We start from the raw sequence: 12,889 nt of genomic DNA on the forward strand, positions 1-12,889 counted from the left end.
TTGTCTGGATTTGTTTTCTCATTTTGTCTCTCATAGTTGAGGTCTACCTATGATGACAATTACAGGCCTCTCTCATCTTTTTAAGTGGGAGAACTTGCACAATTGGTGGCTGACTAAATACTTTTTTGCCCCACTGTATAACTATCTAGAGCTTAAGGATGATATCAGGACTTTTGGGGAAGGCAGCACTCAATGCATTACAATTGGTAGCCCCTGACATTTGGTCTTTCAGTTGCTTCTGAACTTCAACTCGCAATAACGCTAGCTTCCACGGCCGTTAACAAAGAATGGAAGATGTTCTTCAGCAATGATTAGAGGGACAATGTTCTTCAGGATACTTTAGATCTTTGCACTGCTTTATTATTCCTGTTAGTTTTTAAGGCTATGCAGTACTCCAAGGTTGAGTCTGAACCAGTGGTGAAATCTAAAATTTGTTACTACCGGTTTTGTGGGCATAGCTTGGTGTGTAATGTGACTGGGTGTGTAATGTGACTGGGTGGGCGTGGCCAACTTTTTTTTTTTTTTTACTTTTAAAACCATTTTTTCTACAACCTCTTAGGCCAAAGATGTTGTAAAAATAATGCTTTTAAAAGCCTCTGACGATCCCAGCTGAGTTGCCAGGTCGGCAGAGGCTTTTAAAAGCATTTTTTTTAACAACCTCTTTGGCCGAGGAGGTTATAGAAAAAATGTTTTTAAAAGAAAAAAGCCTCTGCCATTCAGCCAACTCAGCTGGGATTGTCAGACGCTTTTAAAAGAAAAAAAGTCTCTGTCGATCAAGCAACTCAGCTGGGATGTCAGAGGCTTTTAAAAACATTTTTTCTACAACCTCTTTGGTCGAAGAGGTTGTAGAAAAAATGCTTTTAAAAACCTCTGACGATCCTAGCTGAGCCGCGCGAACATCACAGCCTTTTTTTTTTACTTTTAAAAGCATTTTTTTGGCCGAAGAGGTTGTAGAAAAAATGCTTTTAAAAATTAAAAAAAAGCCTCTGATGATCGCGCGGCTCAGCTGGGCATGGGGGGGGGCATGCAGGGATTTTTGCTACCGGTTCTCCAAATCACCTGCCTCCATCGCTACCGGATCGGGCGATCCGGTCCAAACCGGGAGCATTTCACCCCTGGTCTGAACACACTTTTAGGGCACAAACACAGTATCCATCTAAACACCCTAAATCAGATACATGTTCCCTAGAACTAGATTGTTGCTACTACAGCTGTACAATCCCCAAAAGAAGGGTTGTTACTAAAGGGTTGTACACTGTACACAGGAACCACATAAAGCACCTTCTGAAGATAAGAAGTAAAACTTTGCAGAAATCCAGTAGTTTTAATATGGTTAAATTGATAGACTACAATTCATCATTTAAACCCATTTTTATACCAGGCAGGAATTACAATGAATGGGTAGCTCAAAAGTGTTATAAATAAATAAATGCATCTAAATTATTTAAATAAAATAAATAAATAAGGAACACATAATGAAAGTCAAGATATATTTCTCTTGACTTTTACTATGAAAAATATGTTCTGTAAATTTATCCAACTTTTTCGCTACTAGTATTATCAAAAACTATCTTGATTCAATAACACCTCAGTTTCTGCAAAATAAATGGATAAAAATGAATGAGGAAAATAGAAAAATGTGATGGATCGTTCTGTTACCTACAAAGTTTAATCAAAAGGTATGAACTACAGAGTTTATGTACATAACTGAAGTCATAGGTTCTGCACAGACTCTGTTGTTCAATATTGTGAAAACCACAAAATATATTCTTTGTATAAAAATATTGATATTTATAGAAATTTGTATAAATATATATTCCAAAATAATTTTTATATGAATTATGATAAAGATTAAAAAGAGAAAAAGACTGATTCATTTCTATTTATTTTCTCAAACTTAATAACCAGAGGCGGCAAACCTCCCCAGAAAAAAATTGTAAAATAAGGTCTGCCACTAAAGAATTTTCCATCTATTTCACCTTTTGTGCAGACAGGTGTCCAGAACAATATATAAAATGGGAGTTTGAGTTTTGCCGTTCAGATGCCAACAAATGACCCATCTTTGTGACTCTTTTGGGTGGCTTTTTTTTTTTTTTTTTTTACAAAAGTGAATGTTAACCAAAACTTTAATTTCATTAGTTTAAGAAGTAGTACACATGCTTCTACCATCAGTATTTCTTCTTTTCAACTTTTAAAAATGACAATACTGGGATCCCGAATCTTTTTAGCCTAGCGGGTATATTTGAAAATCTGATAGTACATTGAGGGTGTTTTTAAATAGTTACTATACGACCCCCCCCTTCACAATGTACCATAATAGCCATGGGAGGAATAACCAATTTAGTGACTGCTTTCTCTTGCTCCCTCTACTTCATAATGGTTCCGACTAGCCTGCTTATCTTTTTCTTTTTCCGGACAGGTAGATATCATTCCACACAAAACGCTGTTCTCTAATCAACCGTTCATTTTTATTCTCTATGAAAACTGATTGGATGTATTTGGCAATCAAAGGCATTATTGGGAAAGAGTTACTGCTGCTGCTTCACAGTATGACATCTTCTTTTTAACATCATCAGCATTTTTAAAAATGAAAATTTTAAATAGGAAGAAACGTGGTGGTTACTGTATGTATCTACTGGCACATTGGCACTGGCAGCACTGTTTCCTTCTCAGATATCACTGTATTTATGTCCAGCTACCCTATATTTTAAGGGTAACAAATCTGATCTTGTCATGAAAAAATCTTGGTACTTTGTCAAAATTCCTTAATAGTAATTACGTGGCAAATGTCTATTCGTGTTTCAATAATCAGAATAATATTTTCCCTTAGTTTTCTCAGTTTATAGAGATTTTCCAGTGGCATGTCTTTCTAAAAAGAGAGTATGGGTTCAAAAACAATTTCCAAAGGAATGTGTTTTGTAGTGTGGGAGTGATACCCAAAAGTACTCATTTCAAGGCACCCAACAAGCAAAAGTTTTTTTAAAAGAGATCCATCTCCTGCAGATTTTCATATGCAGGTTGATGTTATGAGGGTTCCCTACTTACAAGTAAAACTCTATAAACAATTTAGCTTGTGTCTTTAAAAAAAGAGACATAAATATCTAGGATTGCTAGATGCTGTAATCTGCATATGTGAATGTTAGCATGAGAAGCTAGTATTAAAACATACAAAATTTAATGTTAAGCATGGTTGGGGTGGGTTAGTAAGTGTTTGGATCAGGTATTTTCAGAGAGATCAGGATTGGATGCTTTGAAATCTAACTGAGAAAAGGAATGGGGTAGAAAATAAATTGGATGATTATATAACAAAACCTCTTTCTTTTATTACAGTGGTGGGTTGCCCCCGGTTCTCACCGGTTCTATAGAAGCGGAAGTAAAACCGGCGGGAGGCTCCACCCACCGACCACGATGTCATCAAAACGCTTCTGTGCATGCGCAGAAACTTCTGCGCTTGCGCGAGGCCCCACTACAAACTGGTAGTAAAGGTAAATAGTACCCATCCCTGTTTTATTAGTATATTTTCCCACCTTATGAACTCTGATCAAAGAGTTCCTTCATAAACAAGTTGTTTTTTATCCCCGCTGTTTTTTCTTCATTGCCTGAAACAAACTGTTGGGAGAGCTGATGATCTTCAACCTCTAAGTCCCATGATTTTATAAAATAGTAACCACAATCCATCCTCTTGGCTAAAGATCTCAGAGGAACCTTTTCCAAAATATGCAGTTATGAAAAATATTAACTTTTTTTTCAGGCCCAAAGAGACAGCACATCAGACTTCTGATTTCTTTTTTTAGAAAAAGAAATGAGAGGGAAAGAAAATCACATTAGTAACTGATCTTGCAAATCAAAATAAATCCATGCTTGTCTGGCACTCCAATGTACTAACTCAGCATTTGGGATGGGGGTGAGTTAGTTGTTCTTGCATACTTGGCTCCATACTTTGCCAAAGCCAAATCAAGCTATAAAGCAGCTTGCCGTTTATTAAAACAAGAACACGGAGAAACACAAGCATTTCAGTATGGAATGGCATTATCAAGCATTTTGTATTATAAAAATATGGAATGGGTTACTGTGAAACAAATAGAAAAATGAAAACTTGCACCCAACTTTTTTTGACCTTTTATTTAGCCACAGTCAGATTTTATAATTAAAATAAGAACCCTGACGTTCATTCCCATTTTGCCCTCCCCCACAGTCTTCACTTCACTAAAAGAAAATAAATAGTCCAGGGCTACCCATGGTTTATACCTATGACAGACATACAGCTAGTCCTCAAGTTCCAACCATTCACTTAGCAACCATTTGAAGTTGCAATCGTACTGAAAAAAGGGACTTACAACTGGTCCTTGCACTTAGGATTGTTGAGGCATCCCCATGGTCACATAATCAAAATTTGGACACTTGGCAACCAGTCTCTATTTATGATGGTTGCAGCATCCTGAGGTCAGGTCACGATTTATGATCTTCCCAGCCAGTTTCCGACAAGCAAAGTCCATGGGGGAAGCCGAATTTCCTTAATGATTGGAGTGATGCGCTTAAATAACGATGGCAAAAAAGATCATAAAATTAGTTGGGAGTCATGTAAACCTCCTTGCTTAGCAATGGAAATTCTGGTCTGAATTTTGGTTGTAAATTGAGGAATTCATCTACACCCTTGAGAAAGACAGGTGATTCTTTTATTCTGGGCTCTTCAATTCTGACAACTAGGACAGGACAATGCATTGATCCACGATGATTTGTAAACCAATGGGGATTAATAAGCATAGTTCAAAGCTTAGCATGAGGTATGAATTCCATCACGGTGGCTATAAACTATGGTTTACGGTCAGCACAATGTTTGTAAATAACCACAGACTGAGAAAACAACTACAGGTAGAGATTAGTATTATTTATATCTTTACATCTTTGCTTAGAAAATCTCCTTTGAGAAAGGCAACTCAGCTACAAAACACATAGTTTGAATGAGGTTTACTACTAATAGCTCCAGTTATGAGGCACAAAGGGAAAAAAAAGAAATCTGAAAGATACTGACAGTTAAAGTAAATAATGCTAACTTCCTAGTTGGTAGCAGGTGAATATTTTAAGACTTTGATTGGGACTTCCATTTTCTACTTGAGATTTTAAAGCCAAACTATGATTTGATCTTTGAGATGCTCTCTGGCTTACCTGTTCTTTCCTCCTCTGTTTGGTCTAGTTTTATTCCAGAATTATCATGGATACCAAACCCTAGAATCTAGATCATTTTCAAATTTTAATAGGAAAATCAAACACTTCTAATCTGGAGTATGGAGGCAAATCAAGATTATTTGTTTTGCAGTGACTCCATGCATATCGCACACGAATCATGATAATATCAGGGTTTTGACCGAGATAAGTTGTGAACACAGGAAATCAAGGCCTTAAACAGTTAATCTACTCATGGTTCCTGAACGTGGCTTTGTATGAATATTTAATATGATGAAGGTAATTCATCTATAGTATTTTTTCTAATTAGAAATAATATCCACAAAAAGTACAATGACCCTTCATCTGAAAAGAATGACACAAATCTTTATTTTATTCCATACACACGCATCAAAAGCAGTTCTGTATTGATAAGCAGGCCTTAACTTAAAAAAGAAAAAAGGGTCCTCTCTTGCAAAATAATTTTTATTGCTAGACCAAATCTCAAATATATTAACTATAAAGAAATGCCCATTTGGGGGACATGTAATTAATCTATTTCTCCACAGCTGAATAGTTGCAGCATTTCTATATGTGCTTTTTTTTAATGGAGTAGGGCAGGGCTGTCAAACTCACAGCCCACAGGCCAGATGAGTCACACGCTGGCCATGCCCATGCCCGGTTTAGTAAAGGGGGAAAAAGTCGTGATACATCGCGTGATGACACAAGTTTGATACCCCTGGAGTAGGGATTCTGTGTGTGGACTATGATAGTATCAACATAATGTTCCGCTTAGTTAAATCAGTATGAGAAAGTCTAAAGTTCAAAGCCTTTATTGTCATTGTACATCATGTATACAACGAAATTGGTTAAGCCTCTACTGGTGCTGTCTATACAAGAATACAAGACAACATGAATGACAACATTAGACAACATATCTAATTCAAAGCTGTAGGACTACATTTTGAAGAGAGAGAAATAATAGGTTTCATTGTTAAAGAAGGATCTGGGAAGATATTTAAATCCAGGATCTAAACTTACCTTACAGGATAAATCTTGGAAAAATAGGAAATTTTAAGGTGATGGCATAATTATTAAGAAAACAACTGAACCATTACACACTATCATTTTCATATTCTGTTGATTTATATATTCAAATACATTTCCTGCACGGAGAAAGGAAAGAAAATGCTCTCCTGGTTGTATTTGAATACATTTGCAAGTGTAACAGTTTCTACCACATATACCAATATGTGTACATGTCATGAATGTTCTGCCATTTCTCTGCTTCTCTTTGTTTCTAAGGAGAAAGGGGGCTCTCTCCACAAGGAACAAATGCATAGTGCCAGGAAATCAGTTCAACAAATACATTGTTGGGTTCATGGAGATTCCCCTCAGATTGTTTGTGTACTTTTCTGAATTTCCCTGAAACAAGATATATTGAATTAAAAGGGCTTTTTAAACTGCTGATAGCCTATGCGCGACATGTTTAATTTAATTTAATTTAATTAATTAAATTTATATGCTGCCTCTCTCCAAAGAATCAGGGCGGCTCACAATACATTTAAAAAATCATTATAAAAAGACATTGAAAAATTAAAAAAACATTAAAAACATTAAAAACTCATTCACACCATTCATGGTGGGATCTCGCCAGATCACAAGAGCGAGATCAACAGCCCCAGGCCTGCTGGAAAAGCCAGGTCTTCACCGCTTTTCGGAAGGCCAATAGGATGGGGATGGTCCGGACCTCAGGAGGTAACTGGTTCCAGAAATCTGGGGCAGCCACAGAGAAGGCCCTCCCCTGCGGGCCCACCAGCCGACATTGTTTAGCTGACGGGACCCGGAGGAGACCAACTCTGTGGGATCTTACCGGTCGCTGGGAGCTATGCGGCAGAAAGCTGTCTCGAAGATAACCTGGCCCTGAGCCATGTAGGGCTTTAAAGGTAATAACCAACACCTTTCTTCTTTTCTTCTTTCTGTTTTTTTTTTAGGGAATGTGCTGATCTGGATGGACCAATACTTTCTGGCAATAAGTATGGCTTCCAGATTTGGCTTATTTCTGGATCACCTGAACAACCAGATTGCCACATTCCTGAAGAAAGAATTTTCTAGTGTTCTCCAAAGGATTTCATCTATTGAATGCTGACCTTAGTACACAACCATTTTACACTACCTTTTTTCGCTTGCATCTTATAACAATGTAACTCTGTTCTGTGAATAATTTACATCTAATGAAAGCAACTGAAAAATAAAACCCTCAAGATTACACTTTAATTGCCTAAACGAAGAAGATCAATTCGTCTTAACTTTTCAAGCAGGAAATCTTACTTTGAAGAGATCTGGAAGTAAAAAATCCTGGAGTTCTCCAGTAAAAAAAAACAGGTCAACAAATAACAGATTAACAGAGTTCAGAAAGGACATTGGAGGTCTTCTAGTCCAACCCCCTGCTCACATTTCAGACAAGTGGTTGTCCAATCTCTTCTTAAAAACTTCTAGTGTTGGAGCACCCATAGTTTTTAGAGGCACTGATTAATAGTTCTAACTGTGAAGAAATTTCTTCTTATTCTAGATTCCTTCTGTCCTTGACATGTTTCCATCCACTGCTTCTTGTCCTACCTTCAGATGTTTTGGATAATAGGTTGGAGTTGACCCCCTCTTCTTTGTGGCAGCCTCTTAGATATTGGAACACTACTATCTTATCACCCCAGTCCTTCTTTTCATTAAACTAGACATACCCAATTTCTGTAACCATTCTTCATACGTTTTATGATACTGCTCTAAAAAAAATTAGCTTCCTATATGGTGCAGTGTCATAACATGGATTTCATCTCACTGTTATTAATAGAATTGGCTGCTAATATCCAAAAACTTCTACTATCTGTAAATTTACCCTTGCCCCTTACTTAGCAGGAGTAGCAATACAGCATCCATAGATGCAATGACACCGACCAAGCCACTAGATGGCACCCATTGATTCCAATTTTTTTTTTTTAAACAACATTAAGAAAGTAAAAAAATCTACATATTTGCAGAGGATGAATAGAGAATCTTTTTTTCAATTTTATCTTTTTTCATTTTGGAGTGGCACATGCAATAGTTGTTACTATTTTGTTAAATCTGAAAAAGATTTTGACCCTTTATTATAACCATGGTTACAAAAGGAATTATTAGTCAAATTCAAAAGCCCAACATAAGCAGAATTTATGTTTCTTTCCACACTGATATGGTAGAAAATTTAAATTTCTTATTTTGTTTTCATCTACTCACGAAACCTATTAAGAGCAGCATAGCAATGTGAGAAATAAAAAAATAGAATTTCTCCTTTTTTGGTTGTTTCTTCATCCATTAAAAAAATACCACTGAGAAAATGAAACTTTGACTCTGTGTTTTGCTGAGTTCGTTATTATAGAAATGGCTAATACATATTAAATATGTAAATGTAAAAAGTTGAGGCTGTATGTTACAATTTTATTTTACTTACGAGTCTAAAGTCAATGTTTTTCTTTCTTTTTCCCCCTTTAACCTACCTTCCTTCTCTTCCCTTCACTCCTGCCATTTTCCCACTATTTTCATTTTCTTTTGCATTTTATATCCTGATTATATTAAGATTAATAAATTATTTAAAAAAGACACCACTGAGAAATCTGTAGATTATACTCCAAAAAGTTCACTGCTTCTTCATTTTATTAATTTAAGATTACTGTTTTGTTTCAAATAGCTACTTTTGAGAAAACCAGAACTTTTTGACTGATATAATTGTTAATTGCAAATAATTAACAATCTACCCATTATTTATTATTTTCCATTTCAGATCTCACTTAATGCTTTACTTAATAAACTTAATTCCAAAAATAATACCTTCATATGAACAACTTCGGAGAATGAGAAGAGATTACCGGTATATATTCTGACAGTTTTTGAATCTGAGAAACAATATTTCATTTTACTTCTAAATAAAATTAATGTTTTGCTTTCCCCATAGCATTTTTAATTTATTTTTTATCTATAAATCCTTTACTCTGCAAATTTTAGTCTCTCAATTGCTGAAGCTTCTTACCTTACATCTTCTAGTCAGTGCCTTTTATTTAGAAGTCTTGCATCTAAATTATGTTCTTCAATATCTGCCAAAACCTGAACTACAGTATCATGCTTAAGTCCTGCTAGCAGAAGAGTTTTAGCCAAAAAAATAACAAAATCTGTTAAGGGAGCAACTTCCTCTGAATGACTGAGAAACTTTTGCTATCGCTGCACAAAGTTGGAAGATATTTTTCCTTTCTGTGTTCCGGAAATACGTATAACCAAAACCAATGCTAGACTAACAAGAAATGTTTCTTCCATGTGTTCGGCTTGGCAGACACCGTAAACCATTGCAGAGAAACATGTGATGTTTATAAATACAGTAAGGCCAATGTTGTCATAACCTCTCAGTAACAAAACACAAACCCACACACAAAAGCAGACAACAGAGTGGGAAAGATGAGCTTTAATTCCTTTAGCCAGTTTATAGAAAGCCAACATGTGTTAATTATCTTCCCCTAAAGTAAACCAATTTTTATTAGTAGGAGGATATGCAAAGCACATATGGGACCTTTTAAATGCATTTTAACAAACCTCAGCCTTACCAGACTTCATAATTCTAACTACTTAAATATCTGCTCTGCCTGCCAAATATAGCTTCCATGTTGGAATTCTAAAGTCACTGGCATCATAGATCTTCCATTTGTTGTGGCTATAATCCATCCTAGACTATGAAAAACTCTCTAGCTTGATCCAAGGCATTTATCTGGTTATATTGCTTTCCTCCTCCTAACAAGAACAACAGCAACAAGATTTCCATCTTGCCTTTTTGGTCTTATTTACTTCCTTCATGCTTTTCTGTGAAGGTATCTGGCTGTGAAGGTATCTTTAACCCGCCTTTCTCTGTAGATGGTATCAACTGCATTAAAGTGTTAAAATAAAGTGTTTTGCCTTGGAAGAGGGTGAAATTTAAGAGATGTCCCATTTTAATTCCTTATTTCCTTCTGGTTCCCTCTAATATCCAATATTCAAATTCTTATCCAATCATGTTTTCTCTTAAGAATTCAAAACAACAGCATTTTCCCATGGGAAGGATTCTCATGATTAAGTTCAAAATCTTGTTTCAAATCTGTCTGGACCCTAAGTCCATTAAGGGAACAAGGATTTATTAATCAATCAATGCAGGGGCCACCTGAACCTTAACAATCCCAGGTGATACCTATATTGATTGAATAATCAAAACATCATGATAAAATTTGGATCACTGTAGTGAGCTCTAAATGGGGTTGCCTCTGAAGATGCTTGGAAACTTGGTTCAAAATACAGTGGCACCAGCGGTGAAATGCACTTACCTTCGCTACTGGTTCAGGAATGTGAGCGTATGTGCTTGTGCTCACTACACTCGTGCCTCTTCTGCACATGCGCAGAGGGTAAAAAATGGGACATAATGATGTTCCAGTGGATGGGCAGAGGCTCCCGCCGCCAGTGCTACCGGTTCACGCGAGCCAGATAGATCCGGCCAGATTTCACTGCTAAGTGGCACACACAGTGTTGGGTGCTCCTAGTTTTGCCCATGTTACATCGCTTCTGCATGAGTTACACTGCTCCCAATTTCCTTCCAAGTGTAATTTAAAGTCCTATCTGGCTGAGGACTAAGTTATCTTTGGGATAACCTCTCCCTGAAGGTATCTGCCTGTCCCAACAGAGTGGAGGTGATAGGCACATTCCAGTTCCATTTCCTTAAAACACTGTCTCCTGATGGGTCCTTGAAAATGTGTTTTTTTCTGTTGCAGCTCCCGTCCAACAGAACACCACTACCCTGCCTGAGATCCAACAGGCCTCCACCTTTTTAACCTTCAGGAGATCATTCAAGATCTGTTTAGTCTCACAGATGCCAGGATAGGGTGAGTCATAATAGGATAAAATGATGTGTTGCATTAGGGCAGGGGTGTCAAACTCGCAGCCCACAGGCCGGATGCGTCACGTGCTGCCCCTGCCCCTGTGCAGTTTAGCGAAGGGGAAAAAAGTGCCAATACATCACATGACGACGCTGTGACGATGCGAGTTTTGACACCCCTGCATTACGGATTTCGGGTTGTGATGTCAGTTTTTTGTTTTTTTGGGGAGAGAGTTATTTTAGCTGCATTTTTTTTTATTGCCATAAGCTGCCCAGAAACTGCCTTTAAAATGTGCAACTATATGCCTTAAATAAAATTTTAAAAAAGAAAAAGAATCCATAAGCAGTCTGGAGACAAACAAACAAACAAACAAACAAACAAACAAACAACCTTTCCAACAGGAGCTCAACCAAAGTCTGGGAGAATAGCTAGGTCTTCAATAGCATCCTGATCATTATTAGGATAAGGGTCAGTATATTATTCCAGAAGGTATTGCATAGAAAGCATATCATCCCATCCTATCTATTAGAATTTAGACACTATTTGATTGAGGGAATTCAAAATGTACCACCTTTCCTAATCTTACCCAACGGCCCAAATCCATAGGAGATAGGAGGCATTTAAGTAAACTTGGCCTACAGCAGCTCCTTTTCTTCTAATTCAGTGATTATAGTGCAATGAAAGTAAGGAAAAACTAAGTACTTTTCCACACTCTGTTACATAGATCTAAGTGTGTGGAAGGGCAAAGAGTTATGGAAGAAGTTAGTGCGAAGTTGATGAAAAGATGCAAGATCTGAAGTGCAGTTACCACCACAAGCAGTTCAGCTGTCTCCTCCTCACATATACTTTTTATGAGCAACCCGCCCACCCCCCCATTACAATACAGAGAGCCAAAGAAAATCTAAGGTGATAGAAAAGCATAAAATACTCATAAAGCATCTACTGTTACACCCTCCTCAATTGAAAAAAAATATTCATCTCACTAAAACTAGTTCAGTTCCTCCAAGAAAGCTAGGAATCAAAAAGACTCATGCAAAATGATGGAGCAAGCCTCCACATCTAAAGATGGCAATCACCTGTGGGCCAAGGAAGACTTGGAAGTCCATTTCATTTCATCCTTTCTGGATCGGGACGCCTTGCGCACGGTCACTCATGCCCTAGTTACCTCCCGTATGGACTACTGTAATGCTCTCTACATGGGGCTCCCCTTGAAAAGCACCCGGAGGCTCCAACTGGTCCAGAAGGTAGCCGCGCGGGTGATTATGGGTGCAGCTCGTTACGCCTATGTAACACCTCTCCTACGCGAGCTGCACTGGCTCCCGGTGGTCTTCCTGGTGGTCTTCCTGGTGCGATTCAAGGTGTTAGTTATCACCTTTAAAGCGTTCCATGGCTTAGGACCTGGGTACCTACGAGACCGTCTTTTGCCACCAATAGCCTCCCACCGACCAGTTCGTTCTCACAGGGAGGGACTACTCAGGGTACCGTCAGTCAAATTATGTCGACTGGCGACTCCCAGGGGAAGGGCCTTCTCTGTGGGGGCTCCAACCCTTTGGAATGAACTGCTCCCAGAGATACGGAATATCCCTGATCTCCGTGCTTTCCGCCGTACCCTCAAGACCCTGATGTTCCAACAGACTAAACATACGAACATGTGAATGATTTTTTAAATGTTATCTAATTCTGGGTTTTATTTAATTGACCAAACTAAGTAATAATTTTAATTAGCAATTTTATGATGTTTGTGTGTCTATATTTTTCTTGACTGTACACCGCCTTGAGTCCTACGGGAGAAAGGCGGTATAGAAATA

At 37.6% G+C, this 12,889-nt stretch overlaps 1 protein-coding gene across 30 annotated transcripts in view; it reads right to left on the minus strand.

Moving 5' to 3' along the window:
- Positions 1–12,889, minus strand: part of KIAA1217 (KIAA1217 ortholog) — a 450,644-nt gene that overhangs the window by 66,614 nt on the left and 371,141 nt on the right. For 2 of the 30 annotated variants that reach the window (XM_087892803.1, XM_034402547.3), the window contains exon 1: positions 9,224–9,438. The exons of the other annotated variants lie outside the window; for them this stretch is intronic. The gene's annotated coding sequence lies outside the window, so the exon portion shown is untranslated. Of the gene's footprint in view, positions 1–9,223; positions 9,439–12,889 lie in introns of those variants that run through there. 30 annotated transcript variants of the gene reach the window in all.

The sequence above is a fragment of the Pantherophis guttatus genome, chromosome 4 (assembly GCF_059756535.1).
Source record: "Pantherophis guttatus breed Tessera chromosome 4, ASM5975653v1, whole genome shotgun sequence".
Classification (NCBI taxonomy): domain Eukaryota; kingdom Metazoa; phylum Chordata; class Lepidosauria; order Squamata; family Colubridae; genus Pantherophis; species Pantherophis guttatus.